Source organism: Hyla sarda, chromosome 6 (genome assembly GCF_029499605.1).
Source record: "Hyla sarda isolate aHylSar1 chromosome 6, aHylSar1.hap1, whole genome shotgun sequence".
Classification (NCBI taxonomy): Eukaryota; Metazoa; Chordata; class Amphibia; order Anura; family Hylidae; genus Hyla; species Hyla sarda.
Window position 1 is genome coordinate 304,380,809 of NC_079194.1, and position 21,360 is coordinate 304,402,168.

At 43.2% G+C, this 21,360-nt stretch overlaps 2 protein-coding genes across 11 annotated transcripts in view; one reads left to right on the forward strand and one right to left on the reverse strand.

Moving 5' to 3' along the window:
* Positions 1 to 21,360, reverse strand: part of DKK3 (dickkopf WNT signaling pathway inhibitor 3) — an 87,343-nt gene that overhangs the window by 64,878 nt on the left and 1,105 nt on the right. The window lies entirely within an intron of this gene.
* Positions 1 to 21,360, forward strand: part of IRAG1 (inositol 1,4,5-triphosphate receptor associated 1) — a 128,835-nt gene that overhangs the window by 14,884 nt on the left and 92,591 nt on the right. For 3 of the 10 annotated variants that reach the window (XM_056527983.1, XM_056527993.1, XM_056527994.1), the window contains exons 1-3: positions 4,267 to 4,638; positions 5,362 to 5,456; positions 5,589 to 5,714. The exons of 1 other annotated variant lie outside the window; for it this stretch is intronic. The gene's annotated coding sequence lies outside the window, so the exon portion shown is untranslated. Of the gene's footprint in view, positions 1 to 4,266; positions 4,639 to 5,361; positions 5,457 to 5,570; positions 5,715 to 21,360 lie in introns of those variants that run through there. 6 more of the 10 variants (XM_056527984.1, XM_056527986.1, XM_056527988.1 and 3 more) reach the window with 6 other exon arrangements.

Below are 21,360 nucleotides of genomic sequence, written 5' to 3' on the forward strand. Positions count from 1 at the left end.
GTGTGATGTCATCATGTCTATATGGAGAACTGTGTGATGTCATCATGTCCATATGGAGCAACTGTGTGATGTCATCATGTCCATATGGAGCAACTGTGTGATGTCATCATGTCCATATGGAGCAACTGTGTGATGTCATCATGTCTATATGGAGAACTGTGTGATGTCATCATGTCCATATGGAGGAACTGTGTGATGTCATCATGTCCATATGGAGGAACTGTGTGATGTCATCATGTCCATATGGAGGAACTGTGTGATGTCATCATGTCCATATGGAGGAACTGTGTGATGTCATCATGTCCATATGGAGGAACTGTGTGATGTCATCATGTCCATATGGAGAACTGTGTGATATCATCATGTCTATATGGAGAACTGTGTGATGTCATCATGTCCATATGGAGAACTGTGTGATGTCATCATGTCTATATGGAGAACTGTGTGATGTCATCATGTCTATATGGAGAACTGTGTGATGTCATCATGTCTATATGGAGAACTGTGTGATGTCATCATGTCCATATGGAGGAACTGTGTGATGTCATCATGTCCATATGGAGGAACTGTGTGATGTCATCATGTCCATATGGAGGAACTGTGTGATGTCATCATGTCCATATGGAGGAACTGTGTGATGTCATCATGTCCATATGGAGCAACTGTGTGATGTCATCATGTCTATATGGAGAACTGTGTGATGTCATCATGTCCATATGGAGGAACTGTGTGATGTCATCATGTCCATATGGAGGAACTGTGTGATGTCATCATGTATATATGGAGGAACTGTGTGATGTCATCATGTCTATATGGAGAACTGTGTGATGTCATCATGTCTATATGGAGAACTGTGTGATGTCATCATGTCCATATGGAGGAACTGTGTGATGTCATCATGTCCATATGGAGGAACTGTGTGATGTCATCATGTCCATATGGAGGAACTGTGTGATGTCATCATGTCTATATAGAGGAACTGTGTGATGTCATCATGTCTATATAGAGGAACTCTGTGATGTCATCATGTCCATATGGAGAACTGTGTGATGTCATCATGTCCATATGGAGGAACTGTGTGATGTCATCATGTCCATATGGAGGAACTGTGTGATGTCATCATGTCTATATGGAGGAACTGTGTGATGTCATGATGTCTATATGGAAGAACTGTGTGATGTCATCATGTCTATATGGAAGAACTGTGTGATGTCATCATGTCTATATGGAGGAACTGTGTGATGTCATCATGTCTATATGGAAGAACTGTGTGATGTCATCATGTCTATATGGAGAACTGTGTGATGTCATCATGTCCATATGGAGGAACTGTGTGATGTCATCATGTCCATATGGAGCAACTGTGTGATGTCATCATGTCCATATGGAGCAACTGTGTGATGTCATCATGTCCATATGGAGCAACTGTGTGATATCATCATGTCTATATGGAGAACTGTGTGATGTCATCATGTCCATATGGAGAACTGTGTGATGTCATCATGTCCATATGGAGGAACTGTGTGATGTCATCATGTCCATATGGAGGAACTGTGTGATGTCATCATGTCCATATGGAGGAACTGTGTGATGTCATCATGTCCATATGGAGGAACTGTGTGATGTCATCATGTCCATATGGAGGAACTGTGTGATGTCATCATGTCTATATGGAGAACTGTGTGATATCATCATGTCTATATGGAGAACTGTGTGATGTCATCATGTCCATATGGAGAACTGTGTGATGTCATCATGTCTATATGGAGAACTGTGTGATGTCATCATGTCTATATGGAGGAACTGTGTGATGTCATCATGTCTATATGGAGAACTGTGTGATGTCATCATGTCTATATGGAGAACTGTGTGATGTCATCATGTCCATATGGAGGAACTGTGTGATGTCATCATGTCCATATGGAGGAACTGTGTGATGTCATCATGTCCATATGGAGGAACTGTGTGATGTCATCATGTCCATATGGAGGAACTGTGTGATGTCATCATGTCCATATGGAGCAACTGTGTGATGTCATCATGTCTATATGGAGAACTGTGTGATGTCATCATGTCCATATGGAGAACTGTGTGATGTCATCATGTCCATATAGAGGAACTGTGTGATGTCATCATGTCCATATGGAGGAACTGTGTGATGTCATCATGTCTATATGGAGGAACTGTGTGATGTCATCATGTCCATATGGAGGAACTGTGTGATGTCATCATGTCCATATGGAGGAACTGTGTGATGTCATCATGTCTATATGGAGGAACTGTGTGATGTCATCATGTCTATATGGAGAACTGTGTGATGTCATCATGTCTATATGGAGAACTGTGTAATGTCATCATGTCTATATGGAGAACTGTGTGATGTCATCATGTCTATATGGAGAACTGTGTGATGTCATCATGTCTATATGGAGAACTGTGTGATGTCATCATGTCTATATGGAGAACTGTGTGATGTCATCATGTCTATATGGAGAACTGTGTGATGTCATCATGTCTATATGGAGAACTGTTTGATGTCATCATGTCTATATGGAGAACTGTGTGATGTCATCATGTCTATATGGAGAACTGTGTGATGTCATCATGTCCATATGGAGAAACTGTGTGATGTCATCATGTCCATATGGAGGAACTGTGTGATGTCATCATGTCCATATGGAGGAACTGTGTGATGTCATCATGTCTATATGGAGGAAGTGTGTGATGTCACAGGTTGGAGACCACTGATCTACAGTCTAGTCTATGTCTGCTGTCACTATCTATCTGGTCAATCCTCGTCAATTCTATTACAAGTATAATTGGTCCCCACAAGTTGCGAGGTCCTTCCGGGTTCCTGGCCACCTCTCTGGGGTTCTGGCCGAGCTGTAGAGACTATAACACCTGTCTGACCTCCGGTAAACCATAACCTGGTTGTGGACTCTCCTTTTACTTTCTCAATACATTGGGATAACAGAGATACCGTTTGGGTGGTTCAGGTACCCAAAAACCACTCTGGCGTCACGAACATTGGGGGTTAATAACACCTGGCCCACGTACCTAATAAAGTGGCCAGTGAGAGTACATACATAGCGTCCGTATCTATATATAACGCATCATTAAACCTTCACATAGATGTGTAAACCGATCGGTATCTGTAGAGGGTATAAGAGGAGATTACGGTATCGCCGCCGGAATCTCCAGTGTTTTGCAGCCTATATACAGACCACCCACGATCCATGTCAGGACCACCAGACGTTTATTGCCGACCCGTAACAGCTACTGCCTGCACGCCATTTATTAACCCTCCCCTTCCACTGCGGTGTTACTCTTAGGGAGCGTTCACATTACAGAGAATCCGCGCAGATTATCTGTAAAAAATTCCACGCTGCAGCAGGCTCCCATTGATTTTAATGGATTTTGCTTTTTTTTGCTCAGTTTAAACTGTGGAATTTCCATGACTCAACTTCCGATTAGAAATTGGTGGTCACGTGTTCAATCTTTCGTTGCGATTTCTCAATGGGACGATTGCTATTGGCAACATATTCTCCATTAATAATCTTCCCTAAAAAAAAAAAAAAAAAATCCGCAGCAAGGGCTCGTTCACTCTAAGGAAATTGTAAGCGGAAATTCTGTCCAGATTCCGCTTGCGGCAGCCTCCTATAGCGTATTGGTATATGAGTACGCATTTCGGAATATCCACTATGGTAATTCTGCAAACCAGATTCCGCCAAAAAAACAGACCTATGCGCCAATTCCGGAGCAGAAAGATTGCGACTGAATTTCCTCAGTGTGAGCGTAACTTAAGGGCACATTCACATTATGGAATTCCACGTTCACAGTCACAGATTTGGTGACACTTTGAATTGTCGCGTATTTCACGTGGAATTTTACTGCAGAAAAAGAGCCCCGGCGAAAAAATCTCCGCCATCGAAACATTTTCGGTGGAATCTGGTTTGCAGAATTACCATAGTGGATATTCCGAACTGCGTACTCATTTACCAATACGCTATAGGAGGCTGCCGCAAGCGGAATCTGGACAGAATTTCCGCTTACAATTTCCGTAGTGTGAACGAGCCCTTGCTGCAGATTTTTATTTTTTTTAGGGAAGATTATTAATGGAGAATATGTTGCCAATAGCAACCAGACCACCTATGGAAGAAATATGGAAGATGGACTCTGGTTGCTATAGTAATGACCCTATGTTTTTACAGATGAGGCCTAGTAGGCCTGAGGTAAAGTGACTGTGTCGCCCATGGCAACCAACCAGAGGAAGTTTTCTAAGGGGGTCAAAATGAAAGCTGAACTCTGGTTGTTATGGGCAACGAAACAAACAATGATAACTCGAATCTGATTCCTTGAGATGCCGGGAGGTGTAGGTTGTGACCCTTGACCTCAGAGCGGCCATCATTGAGCTGCCTTAGGGGCTGCTTGCTTCACGATTTTGCAATCCTTTAGGCACGTAGGCCTGAAGAACCTATTCAAACATATTGTTAAGTAGGGGCACAACAAGCTTAGAGGTTATTGTCACTTTAGTTTATGGGTCTAGAGCAGTGTTTCTCAGCCAGCGTGCCTCCAGCTGTTCCAAAACTACAACTCCCAGCATGCCCGGACAGCCGTTGGCTCAGAAGACAGTATCACGTGATAGAATTAGATACATGAATCAGCAGATAGTATCATCCATTGTAGGATTAGATACAGCGGTTCAGTAGACAGTATCACATATGATAGGATTAGGAACATGGCTCATCAGAGAGTATCACCCATGATAGGATTAGATACAGCAGATGAGCATTGGATTAAATACAGGGCTCAGCAGACATTATCACATGTGATGGATTAGATACATGGCTCAGCAGACAGTATCATTCAGTGTATGATTAGATACAGCAGCTCAGCAGACAGTATCACATGTGATGGATTAGATACATGGCTCAGCAGACAGTATCATTCATTGTATGATTAGATACAGCAGCTCAGCAGACAGTATCACATGTGACAAGATTAGATACACGGCTCGGCAGACAGAATCATCCACCATGGGATTAGATACATGGCTCAGCACATAGTTGACTTAGATACACTGGATTTGATCCATTTTGCTCTACTTGATGGGAATGACTCTATAAATCCCGCCGTGTCCCCCCGGGTGCTCCGCCATGATGGGTCCTGATCCCAGATATATACAAGCATCAGGTTTGACACAGAGCAGATTTCCCAGCGAGGTGTCTTCTCCACATATGAGTTTTGGCTGCAGAAGTTTTTGGGAGGCGGTGGGGGGGGGGATCATTTATGAACTGGACGAGAAGGGATGAGATTCTTCTCTTCTTTCCTCTTTTCTTACAGTTTATTTATTTTGCGCAGAGCGGCCTCGGTGGACGGCGCGGACTCCCTGCTTCAAATGTAGAGAAAATTCTGAGACGACTTTCTTCAGCCAAATGAAGCATTGACCTTAAATGGTAAAAGCTCCCAGGAGTGATTGAGAGGGCGGCCGGAGGGAGAGGGGGGGGCAAAAAGACAAAAAAAAAAAAAGACTAATTCGTTTTTTTGGGTTGGTAATCTGCATAACCCAGAATATACTGCGATTCCAGGGACCGGAGCTCGTGGGGATGCAGAAAAGTGCGCGCAGCGGTCTGTGCCGGAGAGACCACCACTGAGGCACCAAATTGGGTCCTGATTGGGGGGGAGACGACTCCGTGCAATGGAAAACAAATCTGGTGAGTAAAACATTTACTTTATTCACTTTTACGCAATCACCTGTGACCAAACGTACGATTTTGCGCATGTTGGATGTCTTGTGTTGCGATTTCACACCATCACTTTGGTCGAAACGTTGTCTGACTTTAATATGGATCTGGAATAAAAGGGTGGAATTTTTGGCATAACCGCGGCACGGGTAGAAAACCATAACAAGTTAAAGGGGTATTCCCATCTCCTGATTCCGGCTTTAGGGCCCCCTGCAGCCAGTTTCCTGCCGCTGGAGGTAGTCGGGACGAAAAGGGGTAAGTTATGCAATTTGCATTATATCCGTTGATTTTAATGGGAATTGCACGAAAAACGTAGCTTGCGGGGCTACGCCATTTGTGCGAGACTTTCATTAGGTTCCACTAGTCTAACCATTGTGGTTCCAGCTGTTGTAAGACTACAACTCCCAGCATGCATTCTCCATCCCCGCATACACTAGCACAAGTATTCTGCAGGGGGACACTTGTCCGACCCTTCTCTCCTCTGATATCCAGAATCAACTGAGAGTCGAGAGGCCATTGTACGCATAGATCAGTGTTTACCAACCAGTGTGCCTCCAGCTGTTGCTGAACTACAACTCCCAGCATGCACTCCCCAACTTTGCATACACTAGCACGCGTATTCTGCAGGGGGGCACTTGCCTGACCCTTCTCTCCTCTGACATCCAGAGTCAACTGAGAGTCGAGAGGCCATTGTACGCATAGATCAGTGTTTACCAAACAGTGTGCCTCCAGCTGTTGCTGAACTACAACTCCCAGCATGCACTCCCCAACTTTGCATACACTAGCACCCGTATTCTGCAGGGGGGCACTTGCCTGACCCTTCTCTCCTCTGACATCCAGAGTCAACAGAGAGTCAAGAGACCATCGTACGCATAGATCAGTGTTTACCAACCAGTGTGCCTCCAGCTGTTGCTGAACTACAACTCCCAGCATGCACTCCCCAACTTTGCATACACTAGCACCCGTATTCTGCAGGGGGGCACTTGTCCGACCCTTCTCTCCTCTGACATCCAGAGTCAACAGAGAGTCAAGAGGCCATCGTACGCATAGATCAGTGTTTACCAACCAGTGTGCCTCCAGCTGTTGCAAAACTCCTACTCTCGCTGACTTGGAATGTGATGTGTGTGATTGACACATTCCTGATGTCATGTGATCCCACAGGAATACAATATATAGGACACACAACTGATACCTAAATCATTTCCAAACATTCACCCCCCACCTCCCCCTATCTGACAAATTTTTCTATCTCAGTTTAGTATGTGATCATATTTTTCCCGATGCAATTGTAACAAAAAAATCAGCACAATTGACGAAGTCCTGGACAATAGATTTTAAAGGGCTTGTCCACTGCTAACAACCCCCTTTGCTATGCATTCATTATATGGCAGTGTTTCCAAACCAGGGTGCCTCCAGCTGTTGCAAAACTACAACCCACAGCATGCCCGGACAGCCAAAGGCTGTCCGGGCATGCTGTGGGTTGTAGTTTTGCAACAGCTGGAGGCACCCTGGTTTGGAAACACTGATCTATGTGTACGATGGCCTCTCAACTTGCTGTCGACTCTGGGTGTCAGAGGAGAAAAGGGTTGGGCAAGTGTCCCTTTGCAGAATACATGTGCTAATGTATATGGGGAGTGCATGCTGGGAGTTGTAGCTTTGCAACAGCTGGAGGCACCCTGGTTGGGAAACACTGATCTATGTGTACGATGACCTCTCGACTCTTTGTTGACTCTGGATGTCAGAGGAGAGAAGGATCGGGCAAGTGTCCCTCTGCAGAATACATGTGCTAGTGTATATTGGGATGGGGAGTGCATGCTGGGAGTTGTCGATTTGCAACAGCTGGATGCACCCTGGTTTGGAAACACAGATCTATGTGTACGATGGCCTCTCAACTCGCTGTCGACTCTGGGTGTCAGAGGAGAAAAGGGTTGGGCAAGTGTCCCTTTGCAGAATACATTTGCTAATGTATATGGGGATGGGGAGTGCATGCTGGGAGTTGTAGTATTGAAACAGCAGGAGGCACTTTGGTTGGGAAACACTGATCTATGTGTATGATGTCCTCTCGACCTCTTTATTCTGGACGTCAGAGGAAAGAAGGGTCAGGCAAGTGTCCCCCTGCAGAATACATGTGCTAGTGTATGAATGGATAGGAAGTGCATGCTGGGAGTTGTGGTTTTGCAACAGTTGGAGACACCCTGGTTGGAAAACACTGCTTTAAGGGCATTGTAATGAGTTGCCCATTAGAATAGGGAAGTGTCCTCTTCTCTGGACCCTAAAAATGCCCCCTTTCCCCCCTCAATATTTTATTGATCCACTGGAGGTGAGGGGGTTGGGGTTTCTGACTTGAAGAACTGTCCCTGGGGCACACGCAGAAAGCGAAGAGTTTGTAGGGTGTTGTATGTAAACTAAGCGGGTCCCTTGGGGGGCACCACTGAACCGTATGCTGTCAGATAAGACATTGATGGGCCCTAAAGGATAAGCGTCAATGTATAGGGCCCATACACATGGGGTGACCTCTCACCAGGATCCGTGGACCAGTCGTGTCTATACATCAGAATGTTCATTGTTCATCATGGGAAAACTTCTGGGAGGCATTCTCATGAGGAACATCTGGCCCCATCTCAGTGCCGTCCTCGCTCTTCTGTCCGTCTAGATCAGCGCTCTGCAACCTGCGGCCCTCCAGCTGTTGCAAAAACCATAACTTCCAGCCCGAAAAGCCAAATCAAAATGTAATTCAGCAATTGACGTTATATGCTACATTTTGTTTGTGCTGGGGCACAACAAGCTTAGTGGTTACTGTCACTTTAAATAGCCCATAAGCCTACATGAGTCTACAGCAGTGTTTCCCAACCAATGTGCCTCCAGCTGTTGCAAAACTACAGCACCCAGCATGCCCGGAGAGCCACAGGTTGAAGAACATTTTTTTATTTTGTTTTTTTCATTAGAAATGGTTGTATTTAGTAAAGCCACCTTTCTAATATTACCATCAAATTATAAATAAATAATATATATATATATATATTTTAAATAAATGACTTGATAAAATAATAATAATAATGTTATTAATTATGATATTATTAATATAAAATTATAAATAAAATAATAAAAATATATATTAAATAAATACATTAAAAAATATATAATTAATAATAATAATAATATAAAATTATAAATACATAATTAAAATAAGTAAATAAATAATAATAACAATAATAATTGCTGATTTTTTTGTCACATCATTTATCAGAATTTTTTATTTTATTAATAAAAAGCCATCTAAAAGCCCCATGTGAACAAACATGGTACCAATTAAAACGGCAGATCACGGCACGAAAAAAGTTACAGGGGTCGGAATAGGGTGATTTTAAGCATATTTATTTCCTTTAAAAAAAAAAAAGTTTTTACGTTTTTAAAAGCAGTAAAATAAAACAAAATCTTTATAAATCGGGTATCGTTGTAATCGTGCCGACCTACAGAATAAAGAAGACTTGTTAGATTAGCCGTAACCCCCCCCCCCCCCCCCAAAAAAAAAAAGAAAAATTGCTTAATTTTTTATTATCATTATTCATAATAATTATTATTCTGGTATTTAGTGGGTTTTTTTTGCTTGTTTTTTGTTGACACATTTTATTTATTTCTTCAGAGATATATTTTTTATTTGAAACATAGGAAAATGGGTTTAACATTTTTATTATGGGAGGGTGTAATATATATATATATATATATATATATATATTTTTATTTTTTTATTTTTTTTTACCGTTCTTTTTCATATTTTTAACACTTTATAAGCAATCATAAGATTGCTTATACTGATCAATGTAATGCAGTTGATGAGTTAGATCGGCGATCTCCTAGTATAGTCTGCCTGAGGCATAATGGCCGGCACAGAGGCTTTCAGAAGACCTCCGCCCACCATATTAACTGATTGGCACCCTGCAAATGTGTTGCGGTGGTGCCGATGCATTTAAAGGGTTAAAGGACCATCATCAGCGTGATCACTGATATCAGTCATTGATGGTGAGTGTCGGCTGCTGAACGTACGTCATGTGTCGCCAAGGGGTTACATTTTATTACTGCCGTAGTAAAAAGTAAGGGTCCATTTATATCTAGTACATGTAACATTAAATGTAACAAACATGGCTACAAATGATAGTACAATGGATACAATGTATATATGACAAACTGTAGAAACTACAATAACATAGTTCTCACTAAAATCACCAGTAATATCACTATAGTGCCCTATATATACCACAACAGTGACCCAATAATATCACCACAGTGTCCACGTGTTATCACTACAGTGCCCCAATAATACTGCCATATACACCACCACAGTGACTATATATATTATCACCACAGTGCTCAAATAATACTGCCATATACACCACAACAGTGACTATATATTATCACCACAGTGCCCAAATAATACTGCCATATACACCACAACAGTGACTATATATTATCACCACAGTGCTCAAATAATACTGCCATATACACCACCACAGTGACTATATATTATCACCACAGTGCTCAAATAATACTGCCATATACACCACAACAGTGACTATATATATTATCACCACAGTGCCCAAATAATACTGCCATATACACCACAACAGTGACTATATATATTATCACCACAGTGCCCAAATAATACTGCCATATACACCACCACAGTGACTATATATTATCACCACAGTGCTCAAATAATACTGCCATATACACCACAACAGTGACTATATATATTATCACCACAGTGCCCAAATAATACTGCCATATACACCACAACAGTGACTATATATATTATCACCACAGTGCCCAAATAATACTGCCATATACACCACAACAGTGACTATATATCATCACCACAGTGCCCAAATAATACTGCGATATACACCACAACAGTGACTATATATTATCACCACAGTGCCAAAATAATACTGCCATATACACCACCACAGTGACTATATATTATCACCACAGTGCCCAAATAATACTGCCATATACACCACAACAGTGACTATATATTATCACCACAGTGCCCAAATAATACTGCCATATACACCACAACAGTGACTATATATTATCACCACAGTGCTCAAATAATACTGCCATATACACCACCACAGTGACTATATATTATCACCACAGTGCTCAAATAATACTGCCATATACACCACAACAGTGACTATATATTATCACCACAGTGCCCAAATAATACTGCCATATACACCACAACAGTGACTATATATTATCACCACAGTGCTCAAATAATACTGCCATATACACCACCACAGTGACTATATATTATCACCACAGTGCTCAAATAATACTGCCATATACACCACAACAGTGACTATATATATTATCACCACAGTGCCCAAATAATACTGCCATATACACCACAACAGTGACTATATATATTATCACCACAGTGCCCAAATAATACTGCCATATACACCACCACAGTGACTATATATTATCACCACAGTGCTCAAATAATACTGCCATATACACCACAACAGTGACTATATATATTATCACCACAGTGCCCAAATAATACTGCCATATACACCACAACAGTGACTATATATATTATCACCACAGTGCCCAAATAATACTGCCATATACACCACAACAGTGACTATATATCATCACCACAGTGCCCAAATAATACTGCGATATACACCACAACAGTGACTATATTTTATCACCACAGTGCCAAAATAATACTGCCATATACACCACCACAGTGACTATATATTATCACCACAGTGCCCAAATAATACTGCCATATACACCACCACAGTGACTATATATTATCACCACAGTGCTCAAATAATACTGCCATATACACCACAACAGTGACTATATATTATCACCACAGTGCTCAAATAATACTGCCATATACACCACAACAGTGACTATATATATTATCACCACAGTGCCCAAATAATACTGCCATATACACCACAACAGTGACTATATATATTATCACCACAGTGCCCAAATAATACTGCGATATACACCACCACAGTGACTATATATATTATCACCACAGTGCTCAAATAATACTGCGATATACACCACAACAGTGACTATATATATTATCACCACAGTGCCCAAATAATACTGCCATATACACCACAACAGTGACTATATATTATCACCACAGTGCCCAAATAATACTGCCATATACACCACAACAGTGACTATATTTTATCACCACAGTGCCCAAATAATACTGCCATATACACCACAACAGTGACTATATATATTATCACCACAGTGCCCAAATAATACTGCCATATACACCACAACAGTGACTATATATTATCACCACAGTGCTCAAATAATACTGCCATATACACCACAACAGTGACTATATATATTATCACCACAGTGCCCAAATAATACTGCCATATACACCACAACAGTGACTATATATTATCACCACAGTGCCCAAATAATACTGCCATATACACCACAACAGTGACTATATATATTATCAGCACAGTGCTCAAATAATACTGCCATATACACCACAACAGTGACTATATATATTATCACCACAGTGCCCAAATAATACTGCCATATACACCACAACAGTGACTATATATTATCACCACAGTGCCCAAATAATACTGCCATATACACCACAACAGTGACTATATATATTATCACCACAGTGCCCAAATAATACTGCCATATACACCACAACAGTGACTATATATTATCACCACAGTGCCCAAATAATACTGCCATATACACCACCACAGTGACTATATATATTATCACCACAGTGCTCAAATAATACTGCTATATACACCACAACAGTGACTATATATATTATCACCACAGTGCCCAAATAATACTGCCATATACACCACAACAGTGACTATATATATTATCAGCACAGTGCTCAAATAATACTGCGATATACACCACAACAGTGACTATATATTATCACCACAGTGCCCAAATAATACTGCCATATACACCACAACAGTGACTATATATTATCACCACAGTGCCCAAATAATACTGCCATATACACCACAACAGTGACTATATATTATCACCACAGTGCTCAAATAATACTGCCATATACACCACAACAGTGACTATATATTATCACCACAGTGCCCAAATAATACTGCCATATACACCACAACAGTGACTATATATTATCACCACAGTGCCCAAAAAATACTGCCATATACACCACAACAGTGACTATATATTATCACCACAGTGCCCAAATAATACTGCCATATACACCACAACAGTGACTATATATTATCACCACAGTGCCCAAATAATACTGCCATATACACCACAACAGTGACTATATATCATCACCACAGTGCCCAAATAATACTGCCATATACACCACAACAGTGACTATATATTATCACCACAGTGCTCAAATAATACTGCCATATACACCACAACAGTGACTATATTTTATCACCACAGTGCCCAAATAATACTGCCATATACACCACAACAGTGACTATATATATTATCACCACAGTGCCCAAATAATACTGCCATATACACCACAACAGTGACTATATATTATCACCACAGTGCCAAAATAATACTGCGATATACACCACAACAGTGACTATATATTATCACCACAGTGCCAAAATAATACTGCGATATACACCACAACAGTGACTATATATTATCACCATAGTGCCCAAATAATATTGCCATATACACCACAGCAGTGACTATATATTATCACCACAGTGCCCAAATAATACTGCCATATACACCACAACAGTGACTATATATTATCACCACAGTGCTCAAATAATACTGCCATATACACCACAACAGTGACTATATATTATCACAACAGTGCTCAAATAATACTGCCATATACACCACAACAGTGACTATATATTATCACCACAGTGCTCAAATAATACTGCCATATACACCACAACAGTGACTATATTTTATCACCACAGTGCTCAAATAATACTGCCATATACACCACAACAGTGACTATATATTATCACCACAGTGCCCAAATAATACTGCCATATACACCACAACAGTGACTATATATTATCACCACAGTGCTCAAATAATACTGCCATATACACCACAACAGTGACTATATTTTATCACCACAGTGCCAAAATAATACTGCGATATACACCACAACAGTGACTATATATTATCACCACAGTGCCAAAATAATACTGCGATATACACCACAACAGTGACTATATATTATCACCACAGTGCCCAAATAATACTGCCATATACACCACAACAGTGACTATATATTATCACCACAGTGCTCAAATAATACTGCCATATACACCACAACAGTGACTATATATTATCACCACAGTGCCCAAATAAAACCAACACAATGTTCTACCAATGTCCTAGTAATAAAAGTGCAAAATGCAAATAATACTGTCATAGTGCCATACACCATCAGTGTCACACACCATTACAGTATCATACACCATCATAGTGGCATATACAATAATAGAGCCATACACTATCATAGTGTGATACATTATCACAGAATCATACACCATCATAGTGCCATACATACACCATCATAGTGCCATACATACACCATCATAGTGCCATACATACACCATCATAGTGCCATACATACACCATCATAGTGCCATACATACACCATCATAGTGCCATACATACACCATCATAGTGCCATACATACACCATCATAGTGCCATACATACACCATCATAGTGCCATACATACACCATCATAGTTGTCATATACCATCACAGTATCATACACCATAACAGTATCATATACCATCACAGTATCATACACCATACACCATCACAGTATCATACACCATCACAGTATCATACATCATAGTTGTCATATACCATCACAGTATCATACACCATCACAGTATCATACATCATAGTATCATACATCATCACAGTGTCATACACCATCACAGTGTCATACACCATCACAGTATCATACACCATCATAGTGTCATATACCATCACAGTATCATACACCATACACCATCACAGTATCATACACCATCACAGTATCATACACCATACACCATCACAGTGTCATACACCATCACAGTATCATACACCATCACAGTGTCATACACCATCACAGTGTCATACACCATCACAGTGTCATACACCATCACAGTATCATACACCATCACAGTATCATACACCACAGTATCATACACCACCACAGTATCATACACCATCACAGTGTCATACACCATCACAGTGTCATACACCATCACAGTGTCATATACCATCACAGTATCATACACCATACACCATCACAGTATCATACACCATCACAGTATCATACACCATCACAGTGTCATACACCATCACAGTGTCATACACCATCACAGTATCATACACCATCACAGTATCATACACCATCACAGTATCATACACCATCACAGTGTCATACACCATCACAGTGTCATACACCATCACAGTGTCATACACCATCACAGTATCATACATCATCACAGTATCATACACCATCACAGTATCATACACCACCACAGTGTCATACACCACCACAGTGTCATACACCATCACAGTGTCATACACCATCACAGTATCATACACCATCACAGTATCATACACCATACACCATCACAGTATCATACACCATCACAGTTTCATACACCATCACAGTACCATACACCATCACAGTGTCATACACCACCACAGTGTCATACACCACCACAGTATCATACACCATCACAGTGTCATACACCATCACAGTGTCATACACCATCACAGTGTCATACACCATCACAGTATCATACACCATCACAGTATCATACACCATCACAGTACCATACACCATCACAGTACCATACACAATCACAGTACCATACACCATCACAGTACCATACACCATCACAGTATCATACACCATCACAGTATCATACACCATCACAGTACCATACACCATCACAGTACCATACACCATCACAGTATCATACACCATCACAGTGTCATACACCATCACAGTATCATACACCATCACAGCATCATACACCATCACAGTATCATACACCATCACAGTGTAATACACCATCACAGTATCATACACCATCACAGTATCATACACCATCACAGTATCATACACCATCACAGTATTATACACCATCACAGTGTCATACACCATCACAGTATTATACACCATCACAGTGTCATACACCATCACAGTATCATACACCATCACAGTATCATACACCATCACAGTGTCATACACCATCACAGTATCATACACCATCACAGTATCATACACCATCACAGTGTCATACACCATCACAGTATCATACACCATCACAGTGTCATACACCATCACAGTGTCACACACCATCACAGTGTCATACACCATCACAGTATCATACACCATACAGTGTCATACACCATCACAGTGTCATACACCATCACAGTATCATACACCATCACAGTATCATACACCATCACAGTGTCATACACCATCACAGTATCATACACCATCACAGTATCATACACCATCACAGTATCATACACCATCACAGTGTCATACACCATCACAGTATCATACACCATCACAGTATCATACACCATCACAGTGTCATACACCATCACAGTGTCATACACCATCACAGTATCATACACCATCACAGTATCATACACCATCACAGTGTCATACACCATCACAGTATCATACACCATCACAGTATCATACACCATCACAGTGTCATACACCATCACAGTGTCATACACCATCACAGTATCATATACCATCACAGCATCATACACCATCACAGTGTCATACACCATGCACCATCACAGTATCATACACCATCACAGTATCATACACCATCACAGTGTCATACACCATCACAGTATCATACACCATCACAGCATCATACACCATCACAGTGTCATACACCATGCACCATCACAGTGTCATACACCATCACAGTATCATACACCATCACAGTATCATACACCATCACAGTGTCATACACCATCACAGTGTCATACACCATCACAGTATCATACACCATCACAGTATCATACACCATCACAGCATCATACACCATCACAGTGTCATACACCATGCACCATCACAGTGTCATACACCATCACAGTATCATACACCATCACAGTGTCATACACCATCACAGTATCATACACCATCACAGCATCATACACCATCACAGTGTCATACACCATGCACCATCACAGTGTCATACACCACCACAGTATCATACACCATCACAGTGTCATACACCATCACAGTATCATACACCATCACAGTATCATACACCATCACAGTATCATACACCACCACAGTATCATACACCATACACCAGGGCATAAAAATGGCTGAGTGCCCTGGTGTCCAGTGGGATGATGTCCTGGAAACAATTATTACAAACCCTCAGTTGTGGAAAGTATTGAATAAATTTTAGGCTTTTGTCACTTTTCCATTCGCTTAAGGCAAACAGAGATCTTACAATGACGGGAAATGGAAACAAAGTATAGTAGGGAATTGTCCAGTGAGTGCTGCACATGGGATATATACCCGGCCTGTAGACCCCATCATTGTCGGTGTTTCCGGTGAGGCAGTGTTACAGTGAGGAGGTGTTACGGTGAGGCGGTGTTTCTGGTGAAGCGGTGTTATGGTGAGGAGGTGTTACGCTGAGGCGGTGTTTCCGGTGAGGCGGTGTTTCCGGTGAGGCAATGTTTCTGGTGAGGCGGTGTTACGGTAAGGCGGAGTTTCCGGTGAGGCGATGTTTCTGGTGAGGTGGTGTTACGATGAGGAGGTGTTTCTGGTGAGGCGGCGTTACGGGGAGGAGGTGTTACGCTGAGGCGGTGTTTCCGGTGAGGCAATGTTTCTGGTGAGGCGGTGTTACGGTAAGGCGGAGTTTCCGGTGAGGCAATGTTTCTGGTGAGGCGGTGTTACGGTAAGGCGGAGTTTCCGGTGAGGCGATGTTTCTGGTGAGGTAGTGTTACGATGAGGCGGTGTTTACGGTGAGGCGGTGTTACGGTAAGGCGGAGTTTCCGGTGAGGCGGTGTTTCTGGTGAGGCGGCGTTACGGTGAGGCGGTGTTTACGGTGAGGCGGTGTTTACGGTGAGGCGGAGTTTCCGGTGAGGCGATGTTTCTGGTGAGGTGGTGTTACGATGAGGCGGTGTTTCTGGTGAGGCGGCGTTACGGTGAGGCGGTGTTTACGGTGAGGCGGTGTTTACGGTGAGGCGGTGTTTACGGTGAGGCAGTGTTACGGTGTCAGGATAACATCACATTGTCTCCCGGGGTCTATATACACAGATGATTCTAACCATAACAGCCCAAGAATTATAGGAGCTGGGAGGAAATTTACACTTCAATCTCTCCATATTCCCCCCGGGATCCCGTCCAGACATCACTCTGTGGAGATGGATGACCCTAAATCCTCACTGATCCCACCGCTCTGCCACTGCTGATCCCATTATTAATCCCACTGCTCTGCCACTGCTGATCCCACCGCTCTCCCACAACTGATCCCACTGCTGCTCCCATTATTAATCCCACCGCTCTGTCACCGCTGATCCCACCGCTCACCCACCACTGATCCCATTATTAATCCCGCCGCTCTCCCACCGCTGATCCCATTATTAATCCCACCGCTCTGCCACCGCTGATCCCACCGCTCTCCCACAACTGATCCCACTGCTGATCCCATTATTAATCCCACCGCTCTGTCACCGCTGATCCCATTATTAATCCCACCGCTCTCCCACCGCTGATCCCATTATTAATCCCACCGCGATGCCATTGCTGATCCCATTATTAATCCTACCGCTCTGTCATCGCTGATCCCATTATTAATCCCACCGCTCTGGCTCCACTGATCCCACTGCTCTCCCACCACTGATCCCACTGCTCTCCCACCACTGATCCCACTGCTCTCCCACCACTGATCCCAACGCACTCCCACCACTGATCCCATTATTAATCCCACCGCTCTGCCTCCACTGATCCCACCACTGATCCCATTATTAATCCCACCGCTCTCCCACCACTGATCCCATTATTAATCCCACCGCTCTGCCTCCATTGATCCCCTCACTGATCCCACCACTGATCCCATTATTAATCCCACCGCTCTGCCTCCACTGATCCCACCACTGATCCCATTATTAATCCCACCGCTCTGCCTCCATTGATCCCCCCACTGATCCCACCACTGATCCCATTATTAATCCCACCGCTCTGCCTCCACTGATCCCACCACTGATCCCATTATTAATCCCACCGCTCTCCCACCACTGATCCCATTATTAATCCCACCGCTCTCCCACCACTGATCCCATTATTAATCCCACCGCTCTGCCTCCACTGATCCCTCCACTGATCCCACCGCTCTCCCACCACTGATCCCACCGCTGATCCCATTATTAATCCCACCGCTCTGTCACCGCTGATCCCACCGCTGATCCCATTATTAATCCCACCTCTCTCCCACCACTGATCCCATTATTAATCCCACCGCTCTCCCACCACTGATCCCATTATTAATCCCACCGCTCTGCCTCCACTGATCCCTCCACTGATCCCACCGCTCTCCCACCACTGATCCCACCGCTGATCCCATTATTAATCCCACCACTCTCCCACCACTGATCCCATTATTAATCCCACCGCTCTCCCACCACTGATCCCATTATTAATCCCACCGCTCTGCCTCCACTGATCCCTCCACTGATCCCACCGCTCTCCCACCACTGATCCCACCGCTGATCCCATTATTAATCCCACCGCTCTGCCTCCACTGATCCCACCACTGATCCCATTATTAATCCCACCGCTCTGCCTCCATTGATCCCCCCACTGATCCCACCACTGATCCCATTATTAATCCCACCGCTCTGCCTCCACTGATCCCACCGCTGATCCCATTATTAATCCCACCGCTCTGTCACCGCTGATCCCATTATTAATCCCACCGCTCTCCCACCACTGATCCCATTATTAATCCCACCGCTCTCCCACCACTGATCCCATTATTAATCCCACCGCTCTCCCACCACTGATCCCACCGCTGATCCCATTATTAATCCCACCACTCTCCCACCACTGATCCCATTATTAATCCCACCGCTCTGCCTCCACTGATCCCTCCACTGATCCCACCGCTCTCCCACCACTGATCCCACCGCTGATCCCATTATTAATCCCACCGCTCTGCCTCCACTGATCCCACCACTGATCCCATTATTAATCCCACCGCTCTGCCTCCATTGATCCCCCCACTGATCCCACCACTGATCCCATTATTAATCCCACCGCTCTGCCTCCACTGATCCCACCGCTGATCCCATTATTAATCCCACCGCTCTGTCACCGCTGATCCCATTATTAATCCCACCGCTCTCCCACCACTGATCCCATTATTAATCCCACCGCTCTCCCACCACTGATCCCATTATTAATCCCACCGCTCTCCCACCACTGATCCCACCGCTGATCCCATTATTAATCCCACCGCTCTCACGCCGCCTGCGCATTCTGCCCCATTGATGAATCATTGTTTATTATTTTCTATAAATATCCTCAGATACAGCCGCGTTACTCATATATTTATATATTCTTCTTACTATTACGCTTCACTTGTGTGTTCCCACAATCCCTTGCTCGGTAGATAGATGGGATATCCTGGATGATGGATAGAATGTCAGGACACACAGAGGGCAGGTGCGGATGGGGAAAGGACTATGTGGAAGCATAAAATCCTGTCTACATGGACTCATCAGTATAGCTAAACTGCAGAATCAGTGCCATCCTAGAAGGAACAATGTCCTGGCTGTGAGAAGATGTCCTGGTGTCCTTGCTGTGATATAAAGTCCTAGCGTTTTGGCAGTGCGAAGATATCCTGGTGTCCTGGCTGTGATATCATGTCCTGGTGTCCTGGCTGTGATATCATGTCCTGGTGTCCTGGCTGTGATATCATGTCCTGGTGTCCTGGCTGTGATATCATGTCCTGGTGTCCTGGCTGTGATATGATGACCTGGTGTCCTGGCTGTGATATGATGACCTGGTGTCCTGGCTGTGATATCATGTCCTGGTGTCCTGGCTGTGATATCATGTCCTGGTGTCCTGGCTATGATATGATGACCTGGTGTCCTGGCTGTGATATGATGACCTGGTGTCCTGGCTGTGATATCATGACCTGGTGTCCTGGCTGTGATATCATGTCCTGGTGTCCTGGCTGTGATATCATGTCCTGGTGTCCTGGCTGTGATATCATGACCTGGTGTCCTGGCTGTTATATCATGACCTGGTGTCCTGGCTGTGATATGATGTCCTGGTGTCCTGGTATCCTGGCTGTGATATGATGTCCTGGTGTCCTGGCTGTGATATGATGCCCTGGTGTCCTGGCTGTGATAGGATGTCCTGGTGTCCTGGCTGTGATATGATGTCCTGGCTGTGATATCATGTCCTGATGTCCTGGCTGTGATATCATGTCCTGGTGTCCTGGCTGTGATATCATGTCCTGGTGTCCTGGCTGTGATATCATGTCATGATGTCCTGGCTGTGATATCATGTCCTGGTG